Source organism: Solanum tuberosum, unplaced genomic scaffold, assembly GCF_000226075.1.
Source record: "Solanum tuberosum cultivar DM 1-3 516 R44 unplaced genomic scaffold, SolTub_3.0 scf00006, whole genome shotgun sequence".
Lineage (NCBI taxonomy): Eukaryota > Viridiplantae > Streptophyta > Magnoliopsida > Solanales > Solanaceae > Solanum > Solanum tuberosum.
In genome coordinates, this window is record NW_006238932.1 from 1,578,943 (window position 1) to 1,597,635 (window position 18,693).

Sequence of the window (18,693 nt, forward strand, 5' to 3'; positions counted from 1 at the left end):
AGAGACACAACTGAAGAATGTGCAGAAAAGCCCATCTACGAATGTGATTGACGGACCGTAGGTCCATTCATGTTCTATAGATGATGATCGTAGATGGACTAGCAAGGCATGGAGGAAGATCAGGGAATTCTTGACCAAGTGTAGAGCCACAGTTGTAAACGACGGACCGTAGATTGATTTACGGACCGTATTGTTGATCCGTCAAATGCGATTGAGAGGGGTTCCAGTACCTGATTTTGGAAGATTCTAAGTATGAAGCTACGGAGAATGATCTACTCACTGTAGACTGATCTATGGACTGTAATCCGTCAATTGAAGCTGGGAGGTGTCTATTGTTGAAGTTGAAAGAATGGCAAAGTCCTGAGTCACAGAAGGGACCTACGGACCGTAGATCAATCCACAGTCCGTAGGTCACTGTCATAGATCGAAGACGTGTGCTAGAACATTATTTCCTTATTTTGTTTCCTTTTTATTTAGAACTTGTTTTTCTATAAATAGGGCATGTAAACCTCATTTTTGGAGGTTAGACTTCATTACTTTTACTCTAGTTTTTGGCTTTGGAGATTAACTTGCAACTTTAGCAATTCTTAATTTCCTAAGTTCGTTTTGAAGATTATGGTTTGGAAATTCAAGTTGAAATTCTGGGTTTATCATTCTCATTACGTTAGTTCATGATTTCTTCTTCTAAAAATATGCATTGTGTTCTTACTAATATGGGTAACTAAATCCATAATTAGGGTTGTGGGAACCATGAGCGATTAAAAAAGTATGAATAGTAACTAAAAAATTCTTCAATACTGTTGTAGCATGCATTGATAATTCTTTAGTTTAGAACTCTTTTTAATGAGTGCACGCGTTAGAACTGGCCTTGTTGGTACTTGCCGAACCAAGGAGGTAGTTAATAAGAAAATAATTATCAACATAGATTTAGTGTGATACTATCTAATAGTCTAATGTCGATTGGTGCGAGGGTGAAAACTAAACCAAACATCGATGTGTTGTATAATATGATGTAAAGGTAAGGGTTATAAATTATACACACGTAGCCGGACCAAGATGCGGGGTGAAATTCTCTAGATGTCGGACCAAGGATTTAGAGATACCGAACTTATCACTTTGCATGTAATACACTAGGAAAGGATTGCTATTACTAGGATTATTGTGTTATGAGTTTATGGGGAACACATACACCCTAGTTACTTTCTTTACTTGATAAGACCTAAAGTTTGAATTGCTCTTATTGATTACTTACATAATTTCCTGAATTTGTTCACCAAACCCCCCCCCCCTCCTCCCTTTAATTACTTATTTTCGGAAATACATTGACTAGACGGATATAATCGTTGGTTAAAGTTAAGTCTAAACCATATTCCTCACGGGATCGGCCCCAACCTACAAGTTGGGTTCTTTACTTGATAACGATCGCTTATGTTTCTTTAGGGAGGTGTAATTTGAGCATATCAAATTTTGGCGCCGCTGCCGGGGAATTTGGCTTTTAAATTAAGTTTAACTACGTTATTGAAATTTAGTCAAATATTTCCTTAATTTTACTTTTTTTTGTTTTTGTTTTTGTCTCTCTCAGGTTCCTACTCTAGTGTATGTCAAGTACACTGAGTCAAGGAGAACCATTTACTCCTTACGATCTAGAACTGAACAAAACTTTGCGGAGAATGAATAATCAAGGAGTGCCCGCTAATCCTATCAGAGGAGAGTTAGGTGATGGTGTTGGGTTGGAGCCTCCGAGGGTTGGTGATGAAAATAATCAGATTCAAGCTGAGAATCTATTGAGAGATGCAGTGAGGGTATAGAATCAACCAGGGCCAAGACTGCATGATAACTATAGGGTCAACTTTAACGCTGTTGAATCTGACGGACCTCTTGTCCTACATCCTCTACCTCCAGGGCATACCTTTGTGGTGACTAGCAGTTTGATGCAGATGCTTACGGTGAGGGGTTTTTTGCGGGTTTGGCATTAGAAGATCCACATACGCACGTAACCAAGCTGAGAATTGTTTGCAAAAGTTGTGTGGGTCGACCGGACTTAGACATGGATGTCATTGGATTGCGAGTATTCCCTCTATCATTGACCGACGATGCTGCTGTGTGCTTTAATGAGCTTCCTTATAAATGAATCTATACATGGGAACAATTGACCGATGCGTTTCTAGAAAGATTCTTTCCAGTGCCCAAGAAGTTGAACCACAAAGATAAACTCAACAATTTTCTAGCACTACCTGGAGAGTCTGTGAGTAGTTCTTGGGACAGGTTCACTGCTTTCATACGAGGTGTTTGAATCACTGTATTGATTATGAGTCACTGAAGGAATATTTCTACCGAGGTCAGGATGACAACAGTAAGGCAGTGCTTGATACTATTGCTGGAGGCTCATATGGTGAGTGCACTTTTGAGCAGATTGAGGAGAAACTAGAAAATATCTCTCGAAACAACAAAGCTTGGAGCACTAGAAGGTCGGATGCTGGGAGAAACACGTTTGCCATTCAAGCTACAAACAACATATCTGCAGATGAGATTCGTGAGGAGATGGCTCAGATTAAGACTGAACTAGGGTTGGTTTTGAAGCATGTGAGCGGAGAAGGTAAATGATGTGAATTATTTGACTAGGAATACACCAGCGGTTAAGCAGTGTTACTATCAAAAGGATACTTATGCGGTTAATGATCAGACGGGGGGTTTTCGACCAAACGCCCAAGGTTCCAATACGGATAATTGGCGCCAAGGTCAAGGAAACCAAGGTCGGAACTATGGCAACTACAATTGAGAGGGTCAATATGTCCGAGATGGAAACTTCAATCGCGTCAACAACTACAACCAGAACAACTATGGCAACATAAATGATCGGGTTGGACCTTATGTTCCCCCTCAAAATTGGGAATCTGGTCCTAGGGAAGCTGGAAGTAATATGTCATGTATTGAGGATATGATGCAGAAGATGATGAGGAGGTTTGATGCAACTGATGAGAATGTGAAGGAGATAAGAAATGACTTGTCTGGTATTGGTCAAAAAGTTGAAGCCCATGTAGTGTCAATCAAGCATCTTTAGAGCAGATGACTTAGTTGTCAACTATAGTAAATCCACGTCAACCTGGCACTCTTCCTAGCAACAGCATCTAGAATCCAAAGAATAATGGGAATTGTATGGCAGTCACTACTGGAGGGGGTAAGCAAACCATTGATCCACCTATGCCATCTGGGGTGGAAATTCAGAATAGTAAAGATGATGATGTGGTCGAGATAAGTGGAGAGTTCGAGAATGCGACAGAGAAAGAAGCGGAGGTAACTAAGAAAGTTGTCCACATACCTAGGCCTCCACCTCTCTTCCCATAGAGGTTAGTGAAGAAGACTGAAGAAGTCAAATGCCACAAGTTTATTAGCATGTTGAAATAGCTTTCAATCAATGTTTCGTTGAAAGAGGGTTCAGAGCAAATGCCTGGGTATGCAAAATTTATGAAGGACATGGTGACAAAGAAGAGGGCAGTGAGCTTCGAAGATAATGATAGATTGCAACATTGTAGTGCTATTGCTACAAGGTCCCTTGTGCAGAAAAAGGAGGATCCTGGTGCCTTCACTATTCCATGTACTATCGGGTTGTTGTATTTGGCTAAAGCGTTATGTGATCTTGGTGCTAGCATTAATCTGATGCCATTGTCTATTTACAAGAAATTGGGTCTGGGAGATCCAATGCCGACTGCGATGCGGTTGTTCATGGCCAATAGAACTGTGAAGAGGCCCATTGGTGTGCTCCATGCGATAACATATATAGTTGAGAGTGGGTCTGAGGTGCAAATTGAATAAAGACTAGGTGTTGAGGCACTTGCAGCGGTTATGATGAACTTTGAGAGTGATGGTATTGAAGAGTATGATGAGTTGGTCGCCACACTTGATAGGTGCGAATATCGTTCGAAACCAAAGAACTTGGAGTTAGACATGAAAAATCGTGAGTCCCCACCCACAAAACCATCTGTTGTGGAGAACACACTAATCTGGTCACCGGCTGGTTCTACTTCCAGCTCAGAGTCTGCCACTTCTTCTTGCTCTGAGCCCGCCCATGATTTCAGCTCTGGTTCTGGATCCGCGATAGGCTCAGGTTCACATTACAAAGCAGCCTCGTCTGATGAGGCCACTAGTTCGGGAGAAGTCCCGGTGCCACGAAGCTATGATCCTGATCTGGTGGCTGGGGAGCCAAACAGATGGTGTTTTGAGGGCCAATGGAAAATTTATCGGGATGACAAGATGAAAAATGACAAAGAGAAGATGGTCTGACTTATTATAGAGGAGCGTAAAGTCCTTAATGGGAGCCTACACACCGTACCAGAAATCCACCGGCTCTTTCCACGTCACAAGTGTGAGTGGTTGGATCTAGAACCAGGCACCTATAGAGAGGATATTGCGAGGGAGTTATATTCTTCCTATGCGTCTAGTCTTCGGGGTTCTATCCATAAGAATGCCAGACCCACTGCCCAGGCACCCCTCACAACTACACTAGTGCGCGGATTTTCTATAGACATCTTTGAGACCACCATCCGCCGGTTCATCTATGGTCCTGGCCCTGATCATTCTTGGGCACTCAACACGGCTGGATTTGACTACAGATGGGACACTGTATAGGGCAGTGAGTTCCAGCGGAGCACTGAGAAAAGAGAGACTTTATTACACTGGCTAGCTAGTCAAATTGCTACTGACGAATAGAGAGCCGAGTGGGTCACCACTCTGGGCATGAGCATCAAGAAGGCCACTCTCACATCTGTGGCTAAATTTCTCTGGTTGTTGGTTCGCAATCGTATTTCTCCTACGAAGGCTGATAACGCACTAACTTGGGACCGCGCGGTCATGGTAGCAACATTCGTTGCGGGATTCGAGATCAATTTTACCCGCATGCTCATTCTGGAGATACATGAGAGGGTTTTCAAAGCCTTCACCACTTACCCTTTTCCTTGTCTCATTTTCCAGTTATGTAAGTACTCTGGAGTGCCGATCTGGCATTGTGACAAGTTGATCCGGCCCACAGGGACACTAGATATAGGCCTCATTCGGGATGAGGCAAATGTGGCAGCGCCACGCAAAGAGCCGCATGTTGATGTGCTGCCCATGGGAGCTGATTTAGTAGATGTTGTGGAGCAGATGCAAGGTGATGATCCTGCCCCTCTAGCCCACACTAATGATGTCCCGGCCTCCTCATCTCAGGCCGCAAGTCGGGCTCCTAGCTCATCCTGATCCACTCCACCTTTAGGAGTTGCTATTGTACCATTGGCTAGGGTTCAGAAATTGGAGGCTCAGATAGCCACGCTACTCCACCATGTCCGGTATGGATGCAAAACTCTATAGAAGTGTCCGAGGCCAGAATGGAGCGAAGGATGGACAGCATGATGGACCAGAAGGTCCATGCCGTTAATAAGCGCCTCGATGCCTTTGAATTGAGAGTCCTCGAGCGACCGGCCCCGACCACATATCTATCTTCTTTCCAAACCGAGTTAGCTAGTCTCCGGGCCGATGTTGATGCCATTCTTGCCACATCTGCAGTTGAGCCACAGGATGCACCTACTGCTTTGTTTGACAATACAATCCTTGATGCATTATTCAGTGGGGACGCATAAGAGCAGCCCGAGCCCACACGTGCCCGATGTAAGAACCACCGATCTAGACACACATCTGAGGCCACTGAGGATAAAAGATACAAGAAGAGGGAGCACAAGAAGGAGAAGTAGGCTAAGAGGGCTTCGATATTAGATGAGCAGTTGCACCTGGAGAGGGTTCATGAGAGTGTTGTTGGGGAATCAAGTTCTATACCCGTTTTGGATGTTCTGAATAATATGGGTCACGATGTGAGCACCACTGATGGTGCGGTTAGAATGATTGATAACACTACTGAGGGTTCTGTGATTGCTGACTTGGGCACTACTGAGGGTGGCCCCAATGTTGCTGTAGCGTGATCCGGGAAACCAGACCTACCCGCTTGTTGATGGTTCGTCGGCCCTATGCACCACAGGTTTGCTTCACCCAAATCCATTACTTGTTACTGCTTTTTGTGTGCATTGGGGACAACTGCACCTATTTTTCGTTAGGGGTGGGGTAAATGGATTGTGAGTGATAGGGTGAAGTCTGAGTAACCCAACCCATAATCCTCTCTTGGGGTTTTCTTGCGTGTGTTCTTTCCCCCTAAGAGACCGCTTAATTTTTGTTGAACCAGCATGTGTTAGGATTGTATGTGTAAAAGCATGAGAAAGAATGAAGCATGATGGCAACAACTTTTTGAAAAAGATTATACCCGTCCAAAAATGATATGTGCTAAAAAGTTGTAGGCTAAAATGAGTTGAATGTGTTGGCTCTGAGTAGGACATGATAATGAACCAAATTGATGGCATGACTTAAGCTAAAACTTGAACTAGGTAATCTAATAATCTGATAATGAAACTATGTGCCAAGAGTGTGTGAGAATAGTTGATTGTTCAAACAATTTTTGTGCCAATCTAGAACTTGCCTGGTTAGTCCTGCTAAGATAATCTACTCTAAAGGCTAGGAAGTGATCATAGGTCGTTGTTCTGATAAGTCCGCAAATTGCCTAAAAGAAGAATCCAGCCAAATGAAATAAAATGCTCCCTTTGATCCAAATGCTTTGAGCCTAAATTAGACCATTTCTTTCTAAACCCCTAACTCACCTTCCCATAATCTACTATGTTTTCCCCGGTCCCTCCTTGGACATGTGCACCTCGACTTATGCCAAAGCCTAAGTTGAGGGTGGCTAAATGTAAAGAGTAACCTCAATCTTGGCCCTGATCCGACATCGGGTATTATGCACCTCAACCAATGGAAAAATCCATAAGTTGAGGGTGGCTATGAAAGCGGAAACCGAAAGAAAAAATGGGTATGAAAAGAGTTTGATGTTGAAAAAGAGAAAAAGAAAAGAGAGGAAAGGATGTGACTTGTTGAAAACTAAAGAAAAGAATAAAACGCAAGAAAAAGATGAAAGTGAAAAATAAAGAGCTACAAAGTCTAAAGTCACATCCATGGTTGAAGAGAATCAAGGAAAAGAAGGTAAAACGGTAGAAACAAAAATAGGGTAAAAAGAGGTAGAAAGCCTAATGTAATGTCAAGGAGGGAAAAAAATACATTAAACGTACCCAAATGTATCACACCTGACCTTGAGCCTACGTTACAAGCCAAGAAAGTCCTATAGTGATCCTAGAACCTAGTTTGGAGAGTCTAAGCAATGAAAATAAGGGCAAGCATATGGTATTGAGCACTAACTGTACTTAACATTACTTTTGAGTGGGAGTGTTGAATAAATCCTTGTACTCAAAAATCAAATTTATTGTGTGAAAAAGGGATTTCGTTTGAAGTAAGGGCACTAGTTACATTGTCGAAAAGTTGGTACCTTGGTGATAGTAAAACAATGTATGTTGTGTGTTGGTTGGTCGGTCTTTGTAATGTTTGGATCCGCACAAGTTAGCTTGTTGAGTCTGAGAGAAAAGATTTATCACCCTTCTCAGCTAAAATAGCATCTCTGGTTACAGTGGGTGGAGGGATCTCTCAAATAGTTGGAACCTCTAAACTAGGACCCTCAAGGACGTCCACAGTGCGAAAGAGAATCAAAATGTCAATGGGCTTAAGTTGTCCTATCTCACGCCTCAATCCAGCAACATCAACTCTCAATGTAGTTGATATACCGTGAGTTTACAGTATTTTAAATATCTTTCACTTAAGAGTTGTGTGTGTCTACGGACATTTTGTATTGGTTTTTTATGTATTTTTATTATGTTTGCAGGAAAGATGTTCAGACGAGAAAACTGAGAGACACAACTGAAGAATGTGCAGAAAAGCCCATCTACAGATGTGATTGACGGACCGTAGGTCCATGACGTTCTGTTGATGATGATTGTAGATGGACTAGCAAGGCATGGAGGAAGATCAGGGAATTCTTGACCAAGTGTTGAACAACAGTTGTAAACGACGGACCGTAGATTGATCTACGGACCGTACTGTTGATCCGTCAAATGTGACTAAGAGGGGTTCCAGTACCTAATTTTGGTAGATTCTAAGTATAGAGCTACGGAGGATGCTCTACGGACCTTAGTCTGATCTACAGACCGTATTGTGGATCCGTCGATTGAAGCTAGGAGGTGTCAATTATTGAAGTTGAAAAAAAATCTAAGTCTTGAGTCACGAAAGGGACCTACAGACCGTAGATCAATCCACGGTCCGTAGGTCAATGTCGTAGATCGAAGAAGACGCGTGCTCAAACATTATTTCCTTATTTTTTTTCCTTTTTACTTAGAACTTGTTTTTCTAAAAATAGGGCATGTAAACCCAGTTTTTTGGGGGTTAGACTTCATTACTTTTACTCTAGTTTTTGGCTTTGGAGATTAACTTGCAACTTTAGCAATTCTTAATTTCCTAAGTTCATTTTGAAGATTTTGGTTTGGAAATTCAAGTTGAAATTCTGGGTTTATCATTCTCCTTACGTAAGTTCATGATTTCTTCTTCTAAAAATATGAATTGTGTTCTTACTAATATGGGTAACTAAATCCACAACTAAGGATGTGGTAACCATGAGCAATTAACAAAGTATGATTAGTAACTAAGCAATTCTTGAATAGTGTTATTGCATGCATTGATAATTCTTTAGTTTAGAAGTCTTTTTAACGAGTGCACACGTTAGAACTCGCCTTGTTACTACTTGTCGAACCAAGGAGGTAGTTAATAAGAAAAGAATTATCAACATAGATTTAGTGTGATACTATCTAATAGTCTAATGTCGATTGGTACGAGGGTGAAAACTAGGCCATACTCGATGTGATGTCTAATATGAGGTAAAGGTAAGGGTTAGTAAATTATACACACATAGCCGGACCAAGGTGCGGGGTGAAATTCTCTAGATGCCGGACCAAGGATTTAGAGATACCTAACTTATCACTTTGCATGTAATACACTAGGAAAGGATTGCTATTAGTAGGATTACCGCGTTATGAGCTTATGGGGAATACGTACACCCTAGTTACTTTGTCATCTTGATAAAACCTAAAGTTTGAATCGTGCTCATTGATTACTTAAATAATTTCCTGAATTTGTTCCACAAATCCCCCCTTTAATTACTTGTTTTCGGAAATACATTTACTAAGCGGATATGATCGTTGGTTAAAGTTAAGTCTAAATCATATTCCTCGTCGGATCGACCCAAACCTACAAGTTGGGTTCTTTACTTGATAACGATTACTTATGCTTCTTTAGAAAGGTGTAATTTGAGCGTATCAGTTCTGCCTCGCCTCATCCCACTCTAGTGGGAGAATTCCCGCTCTGGCGGGATTAATCCTGCCCCAGCGGTCAAAACGGAAGCAGAACCTCTGCCAAGATTTTCTATGGTTTTTAGCTTTTCTAAAATTTCCCAAAGGTTCCAGCTCTACCTAGCAGTTTTTGAATACTTCTCATATTAGGATAAGCATTGTCTAACCCCAGTCTATCCCACTATACACGAACGAATTTGTTCCCGATAACTCAGCACCACAACCCACACACTCCCAGGATACACCCAGACACTCACGCGGTTATTACACAGGTGCAAGATGCGTTCAAATCTTCCTCTCGGATCGCCTCATAGTTTATCCTCTCATCGATACTAGTCAGGACCTTCTTCTCCCAATGAGTTTCACGGTACTCGAGCACTTACAACTTGCATAATTTAAACCAATTGGGCCAACACATTGCAGATAACAAGTTTCAGACACACATTTAGAGTAAACGCAATCACATCATCACATTCAACAAGTTCAACTTTTAATTCGTAGTTAATTTCAGAAAAACGAAATACATATTCACAGAAAAAATAAAATTCTTGATTAGTTACTTCTCTCCATGAATGACCATTACAAATCATTGATGCATTTACACCACCCCTAGGGCCAGATACCAATTGGAACCTTCCTAGTTCCAATTTACCTTGCTTGTGTTCCTTCCGTCGTGACCATGACGTCCGGATCACTCTTTTGAGATACCAATTGGAATCGGGAGATACCAATTGGACTCAACTCCTACCACAAGCGACACTCGCATGAAAGGAGAGAAAAAGTTGAACAACTTCCTAGAATTCTTCCTAGCCTCTTGTAGTTTATATATGGACGTCAACACACCAATCTGCAGGAGTCTAGTCCACATTTTGCTCTTGTACGGGGAGATACCAATTTGTCACGACCCAACCCACCGGGCCGTGCGAGCACCTACGTACTACCACCTAGGTAGGAGAACACTCTTACACCATAAATAAATCTTGTGGAAACTATAATAAAACGAAATTAAAAATATACTAACGAAATTTTATAAGTAAGAAACTTTAAAACAACTTTGGTTACGACTTGCAAAGTAATTTCACACCCCCAAGGATCTAGTCTAAAAAGATACAAGAGCTACTAAGAGTACAACTGGACATAATAAATAAAGACACAGCTCCCACCATGCAAAAGGAAAGATACAAGCTGCTGGAGAATTTCATCGTCTTCACCTAATGAAACATCACCAACCTGTATCCAGACTATGTCAAAAAGACATAGCAAGAGTAGTATCAGTACAAACACACGTACTGGTAGGCATCATCAGTCAACCCGACGCCCACCACGTAACATAACAAATCAATTAGTAAGATCATGCAATATAACCACTCGCTTCTCCACTATTACCCTTACTCGAAATACCTCCAAATTACACTAGTACGCTTAATTGCTAACCACCTTCCTGGTCAACCTACTTACTAGGTTGTCAATCATAGCCTAACCATTCTAACACATGGAAAAGACCCCGAATACAACAATAAGTATTCTAACTAACCGCTCACGTCATACCCTTACTTCCTCGTCACATTACCCAACCACGGTCACACAGTACATTACGTCATGCTTTCTAGCCCTTAAACACAATTACCTTCCTCCAAGTGAAATTCACCTCAGCACTTACAACGCGTACAATACCCCCACTCCTTGCCATTACAACAATATAATCACATGCATGTATCAACATATACCATATTATCAACATTTAAAATTAATGTCCTCATCACCTTATAGCCTTCCGAATACAAAGTCGATTATTATATACGAACAAGGTGCAACCTCCCCATTTCTCACTATACACAATTATAGAAAATCATTAGTCCTCTCATGGAACCCAAACATAAACGGTTAGCATACCGGAACGTGTTACACGATCCAATAATTATGTCAGAACGTGGCAACCGATCCCATAGTTATGCCGGAACATGCAACCGATCCAAGTTAGTTATGCCGAAACGTGGCAGCCAATCCAAGTTAGTTATGTCGGAACGTGACAACCGATCCATTCAACAAGGCAAAATCACAATTACAAGGTATATACTCAAAATCTTAAGGCATAATTCATGGCATTCATCTTTCCTATATCCTCGTTTACAATTAACGAAATCAACAATGCTACTTTTGCATACATACATGTATCATAAAGATACAAGAATGAGCATACATCACAAATTATATAATCATAATCATCCCAAAGAACCATTCATCGACGTATATCAAGAACACGTTAATTCGACCCTACTTAACCCTAGTTCAACTCTAAGGCTTCTTTATAGGGGTTAATCATAACTCATTTGGTGCATGAAGGCCTACACATAAGTCCTACCATCGATTAACATATATTAAGCAGTGAGCACAGATTTAAATTACTCAATTCACAAAAACCTAGCCTACCTGGGTGCCAAAGAGTTGCATGGAGTTTCTGACTTCGGTTCTTATTTTCGGGCTTCGTGATGGTGATCCTGACCAAAAATCTGCAATCCATCGACATCTTCAAGCTAGAAATCTCTCTCTCCCTTCTTCCCGAGACTGCATCAGCTTTTTAGGGTTTTCTACGACTAAATTATGTGTTTTAGGAAGAAGGAGAAATAGGATTTCATGTTATTTACATACTGCCTTGCCTATTCCGCTCTAGCGTCAACTTATTCCGCCATGGCATCGCTGCCCTAGCGGCATCTGGCCCGCTCTAGCAGGATAATGTCCCACAATTTTCCTGGATTTTTGTTTCTCCTAAATAAGGATGGTTCGGGTCATTTCAAAACAAATATATAGTTAAATATTGAATTGTAAACCATCTATAGACACCAATAAGCTATGTCGCTCGAACTCTTCAACAATGTACTGGATGCATGTCGAATTCTCCAAAAATAGTGTATTTTTGGAGAATCAGACACAGGTGCGACATAGAAAGTGGAGTCTATGCAACTTAGCCAATAAGGGGACATTATTTCCAGTGTTATCGCAACGGCTGCAAGACTTCAATGCCTTAACTCATCATAAACATTGGGATTTAGATTCTCACTGAAGCAAGAATTAAGTTACCACAATTTCTAATTACCAATTGCATGATAAGCAAGAACACCTGACACTCAGACTAACATGCCCCTAACACATCTCTTGACATTTCATCTAACCACCATGTAAATTCCTGCAAATGATGACGATTATCAGAGAGGTAATAAAATAACGAGAACAACACTGACCAAGGGAGCACATGTTCCATTTGAGTTGCTCAGGACAAATAAGGAGAAGTGCTCAAAGGGACCTTCAGAAACATTTCTATTAATTGAAAAGATCAGAGAAACTAATTGCAACTTGAACACCTTCCCTCCTCCTTAGTTCCGGGCTTAGGACCGGCTGTTTTAACAAGTGGAGTTACAAGGGTCACCTATACACAAAATGTAACAAAGAATAAACCAACACTACCACAAAAAAACCATAAGGAAAACCACAAAACAATGTGACATCATATAGAATTAACAAAAAAAACATCATTGGCACTTGGCACTGCCCTTAGGCAACATTCATAACTGGAAGAAGTGGAGAAAATTACACTGTCAAAACCAAAATTCTATCTTATTCTTATATTTTTGCAATTATTATTTTTACTTTCTTGATATTTTTGGAAATGATACATTTATTTTGGATTTTAAATTAAATTTGTCGCTTTTGTAAGGTAAATGTACACTTCAGTATCAAATTCTATAGCAAATAGAGCAAATATAGCAAATTCATGTGGTGTTTCTTAGTTTTAGTTTTTTCAATTTCATTTTCATTTTTTTCACCAAGGTTTTCTATATCAGTTTCACACTGAACTGATTAGGAAATTGATTTATAGGACTCTATTGGACTTCTACGGAGGTGAATAGTGTGTAGCCATAGTGGTATACTTTTTATTCTCTGTAGCCATCCACTTGAGTCCTTTAGATCAGTTTCTTGATCAGTTAGGTGTGACATTGATAGAATTAACTTAGGTGAAAAGAATTGAAAAGAGATTGGAAAAATTAAAGAGGGAGGGGGTGCAACAAATCCCGTATATCAACTTCAAAACCAATCTATACATTGAAGATGAGTACTTTAAACTAAGTCAAGAAACAAAGCATACTCAAAGAATCACACTTTACTAGAACTCATATGCAATATTCGTTACTCATTACTTTAAAGAAAGACAAATCCTTTTTCCGTGAATCAATATGCAGTCCTTTTTACATGCATCACACGCTTCATTCTCACATTTCATCTCCTCCATATACAGAGGATGCTTCCCCACCAACTTCTAAATCCTACGAAGTATATGAAAATACCAAGTAGAAGCTTACATTAAGAAAAATAATACTCATACAAACAACAGATGAAATGGTAGCAAAGTACATTAAGATGTCAAAAATCAAATGATTTGTAACACAATTTAGGAACCTTATTAAGATTCAATTTGATGGTCTGTCTTCCTTTTGCAAATTCTCTCGTCAACCTTTGTATTTTCAATTATGCTTGTAATAATTATGTTGTATGCTTGTAAATGATGTTGTTCATGAATCATGGTTGACAATTATGCTTGTATGCAATTGTAATGATATCTACTTCTAATAACCCTATAACATTTTTCACTTTAACCCTGCTTGAATTTCCATTCCATTCTGGATTACTTGCCTAACGAGCTCATTATAAGTTTTCTCTAATGCCTGACAACATACAACTGAATATAAGAATATATTTGAGTGAATGTGCAAGTACCTTCTAAGTCAGTGATCTCTTAAAGAACTTGAGGGTCTTAATATGGTAAACAAGTGAACTTCCCACTTGTGTGCAGAAATAAAACCATGTTCTGCTTCAATATCCACCTTTCCGTAATAGCTGGCTTTACAATATTGGAATTAACATTGACAATGAGTAGTACTTCCACATCTCGTACTGGCCAATAGTCAGAAACATTTTGAATGAGAATCTAACCAACTGGTGTGAAGGATTTCTTCATTCTCTTCTGCCACAAGTGTCTCAACTACATCTTAATCTTGTTTTACATTAAGACAAAAACACAAACTAATTCTTCTTTCTTAAATCTTTGGTTACATACCAAGAAAACAAACAATTTTAGAAATAAGTATGTGAACTCAAATCACAAATAAAAGGAGCTGACTTCATAAAAGCAATAATAGTTGTAAACAAAGACTTGGTCCCCCACCAAAGATTCATGAGAAGTCACTTCTCAGAAGTGTCTTAGCAGTTTCCTAGAAATAATATTGCATTGTAGCTCACTAGAGAGAGTAAGAAAAACTCAATTTTGTTTGGTGTAGGAACTTCATAGATGAGTAGATTTAAGATCCAGTGTATTTGGTACCGCCGAAAATATTTTTCGAAAAATAAATTGTTTTTTGAATACTATTCTCTTGAAAAATTATTTCTAATATTAAGTTGGTCAGTAAAATTACTTTTTGAAAAATATCTATATTAAGTTGGGCTTATTTTCTCTTATATCATCACCTCTCATTTATCTTCGATCTAAGGTAAGTTCCTCTTATGTATGAATTGTTTCTAAACATTCTCAATCTCTAATCACGAATTCCTAACAAGATTATAACATTAAATCCTCTTCCAATATCTAGTGAAAACAAGAACTCATCTCAAGATTCAAGAAGGGATTTTGAGATTACTCTTTAATGTTAGAGTTTCAATCCAAGTGATTCAAGGTTCAAGGTATGTGAGATTTCATCAATGGGTACTCTTTAACCAATTTTAATCCCAAAGTAAACTCTGCAGTTGAAGACTATCATGCCTGTTTAATGAAAAACTGGCTGGCTCTGACTACCTTGCGGAGCAAACAAAATATCCCAAAATCCTCCAGTTATATACTTCTACAGAGTTTAGGGTTTCTATGAAAAAGTATGGACTTCCTTATATTTCAATTCCTTCTCACGGATAGTCTATGAATACATGTTTTCCCATATAATTAGTATCTTTATATAGGCATATTTCACGAACTCTCAGAATATAGAAATTCATGCCCTTGGACTTGTGCTATTTATTTGCATATTTCATTCATAATATATAAATTGTCATGATTAGTTGTACTTTTCGGAGTGGTGGGTTATGAACACCCGATCCCCTAGTATTCCATAAATTAATAGTTTTATACTCAATCTTCAGTTTTACATGTTTGAAGATGCTTTCAGATAAAATGCCTATAATTGAATCTCATATTTTGGGAAAAGGTAGAAGTACCTCCCTAGACTATGACCTAAATCCCAGAGACACACCTTAACTAAACTAAGGTCCTATTACCTCCTTGAACTCATTTTTTGTAATTTTGTACACCTTTTTGTCTTACGTGGCATCCAAATATCTCCCAGACGCCTCAACTGCATGGAGTAACGGGGTGTGCCACATAAGCCAAAAGGTGTACAATATTATGTATAAAATAAGTTCAGGGGGTTAATAGGACCTTAGTTTAGTTAAGGTGTGTTTCTGAGATTTCGGCCATAGTTTAGGGGGGTACTTGTGCCTTCTCCCCTCATATTTTAGTAGTATTTTAGCTACTCATTTTATCAACATAATTAGTCGGGAGTATTACTTTCTACCGAGCGGATGCATGGATGAAGACTCAACCATCAGTTAGTTTGAGACCTTCAGTACCAAACACTAAGTCCAGAACAACGTGTCATCATAGGTACTAAAGGGTCACCCGTCAAACCAGGCTTGACACCATTATTTCTTTTGGACATCAGCTTAGTGGATCTATGTTAGTAAGTGTTTGTACCCTTGACAAGGTACAAAGCACCCTTCCTTTATTAAATGGTATGTTATTCATTGAAATATTGCCTTAACATACATAGTATAGAGGTGCCCTCAACGCACTCAAATCTTGGGTCTGCCTATCCTATCCAAGAATTTCATTTTTATTACATTGATGATACCTATAAATTGAAAATGTAACTTTTTCAGTAATGATATAAAATTAAATTTCTTTAAAAGGACAAATGAAGTAAAATAGTGGCCTAGCTACCTCTCCCACAAAAATGCTACAACACTTATTAGCCAGTACCATAATTTTTTATCGATAAACCTTCATATCTTGGATCATGTCTTCCGTAAGTTAGAGTTATTTCATATTTTGTCTTATCACTTCCTTCCTCCCCTCCCCCCCCCCCCCCCCCCCAAAAACCTCATTCTTCTAGGCCTTTCTCTGCCTCTTCTAATTCACGTTACCACTAACCTCTAACACCTCCTAACTGGCGCACCTACTCTTCACATGTCCAGCATTTCCATGCCAAAATTACAAATGTTTATATGACAGTAATAGAGTGGTATATGTTCTTCATTAACCACCCCATCCAGTGGAAGAGCTAAACTAAGGGAGGGAAATCCCCTCCGTTAAAAATTTATACTACCTAAACATTTTTATAAAATTTTCAATTCTATTTGAATCGTTAAATCCCTTTAATTAAAAAGAAAAACTCTAGAGTGAAGTAACATAGAGGGGTCAAAATAGCTTTCTGATCTCATGTTTAAATCCCATACGTGACATTCTTTTTCTTTTTCTTTTAATTTTCTTGGTGTAAATTCCTGATTCTGCCACTGGTCCGATCACGTCTAGTCTTACAATTATGTATATAAAATGTTCCTCTTTACTTTGTAGCAAAGTGTTAGAATTTTAGCATTGGAAATCTATATGTTCAACTAAATCTTTATGAATTAAACTAACTACAAATGATCTATTGTTTTAGCTCCCACTAAAAGAAAAATATTTTGGAGCCACAGAAATGTAATGAAACTGTAAATATTGTTAGTTAAAATAAGCTTCTTCAAGCTACTAATCACAGTACATTAACCTTCATAATTAATCTTTTCACTTCTCTTTGATTAATATTATATTAATGGGATTGAATTAGTTAAATATAAATTCAGAGAAAAGATAATTAGTTAATCATATCTAGCTCTTCAAGTCCCACACTGACTTCAAAGAGAGATTATATGTATCAAGTTGCATATAAAATATCCCCAATAAACACTTGAAAAATCATGCCTTTCTCGGCCTTTTGGCTAAGATCAAGTGTAGTATCTATTCTTATCAGTTTAATATCTGATATGTGAGTTATCGACTCACACGATATTAAATCTATTTTTTGAGGGGGAGGGTCCATCACAATAGCTTGGTATTGGAATCTTCAAGCATTGCTTTGGTGTTGCATTATAACCTTGGCTTGGCGCACCCCACCAATTCTAGTCCAAAATTTAGATTATTACAATTGATATCAAATAATTTTCTTTTGTAAAGAATTTAGTGTATCTAAAAAGTAATTTGTTGACATGACTCGTGATGTTGAACCTCAATCAATATAAAAGTATCACAATATTTTTCTTACCCAATCTATGTCACGCCCCGAGCCTACACCCCGGGTGGAACTGGCACTCGAGAACCATTGATGGCCCCAAGCGAACCCTTGGCCTGACTTACTTACTTAGCGGAAGACTCTATGAATTAATACAATGATCAAATGCACTTTACTCAACTGTTTAATAAAATAACTAAGAATATTTAAAAGGGCAAACATTCAACTTGGCCAAAATGGTAACTCAAGTCTTAACAAATGAAATGATAACATATAGATAACTGAACTACTAACTGTCTATGAAGCCTCTATAACAAAGAGGGATGTCGGGACAGGACCCCCGATCATCCTAACAACTAAAAGCTAAAAAATTATGAAAAGGACCCTTCGGAAGGTAAGGAGGTTCACCAACTGACTCTGAGTGCTCAACCATATCAATGAGGAGCTGGATGCTGATCTTGGTTACCTGCGTCTGCATCATATGACGATGTAGGCCAACTAACATCAGTACATTGAATGTACGAGTATGCCAGTTGGAATACTAAACATAACTTAAGCTTCAAAATAATCTGAAAGGAACACACGTACCTTGGCTTTACTCAACTCATGAATAACTCAACTCAAAATGCAATGTAAAACAACAATAATAATGCAATGTATACAAAGCATTTAGAACATTAAATAACAACTCAATTTGTTAAAGATATGAAATAACAAACTCAACTTTACTCATATATCAAATTATTATAGTTTCTGTGGGAGTTTCTCTAACCGAAAACCACCACTATGAGCTTAAGTGGTGATACATCGTCTTGCCCATGCTGCCAGAATTTCCCTATACTTTGCCGTCATGTAGAACTCCTTAACTAAGTGGATCCACTAGTCTATGCTAAAAAACACTTAAGAAGTCATTGAAAAAGTATGATCCTTTACTACCCATGATAGCTACATGGTTTATGGAGACTTGAGTTAATGTGAACTGGCATCCCCATATAGGTGCTCAATACTACTCCCAAAAATATACTTAGCTTATT

At 38.9% G+C, this 18,693-nt stretch overlaps 1 non-coding gene across 1 annotated transcript; it reads left to right on the forward strand.

Moving 5' to 3' along the window:
* The first annotated feature begins 280 nt into the window (after nt 1-280).
* Nucleotides 281-404, forward strand: MIR7998 (microRNA MIR7998). The gene has a single exon (NR_127164.1). It is a non-coding gene; the product is annotated as a microRNA MIR7998 (primary transcript).
* The last annotated feature ends 18,289 nt before the right edge of the window (nt 405-18,693 follow it).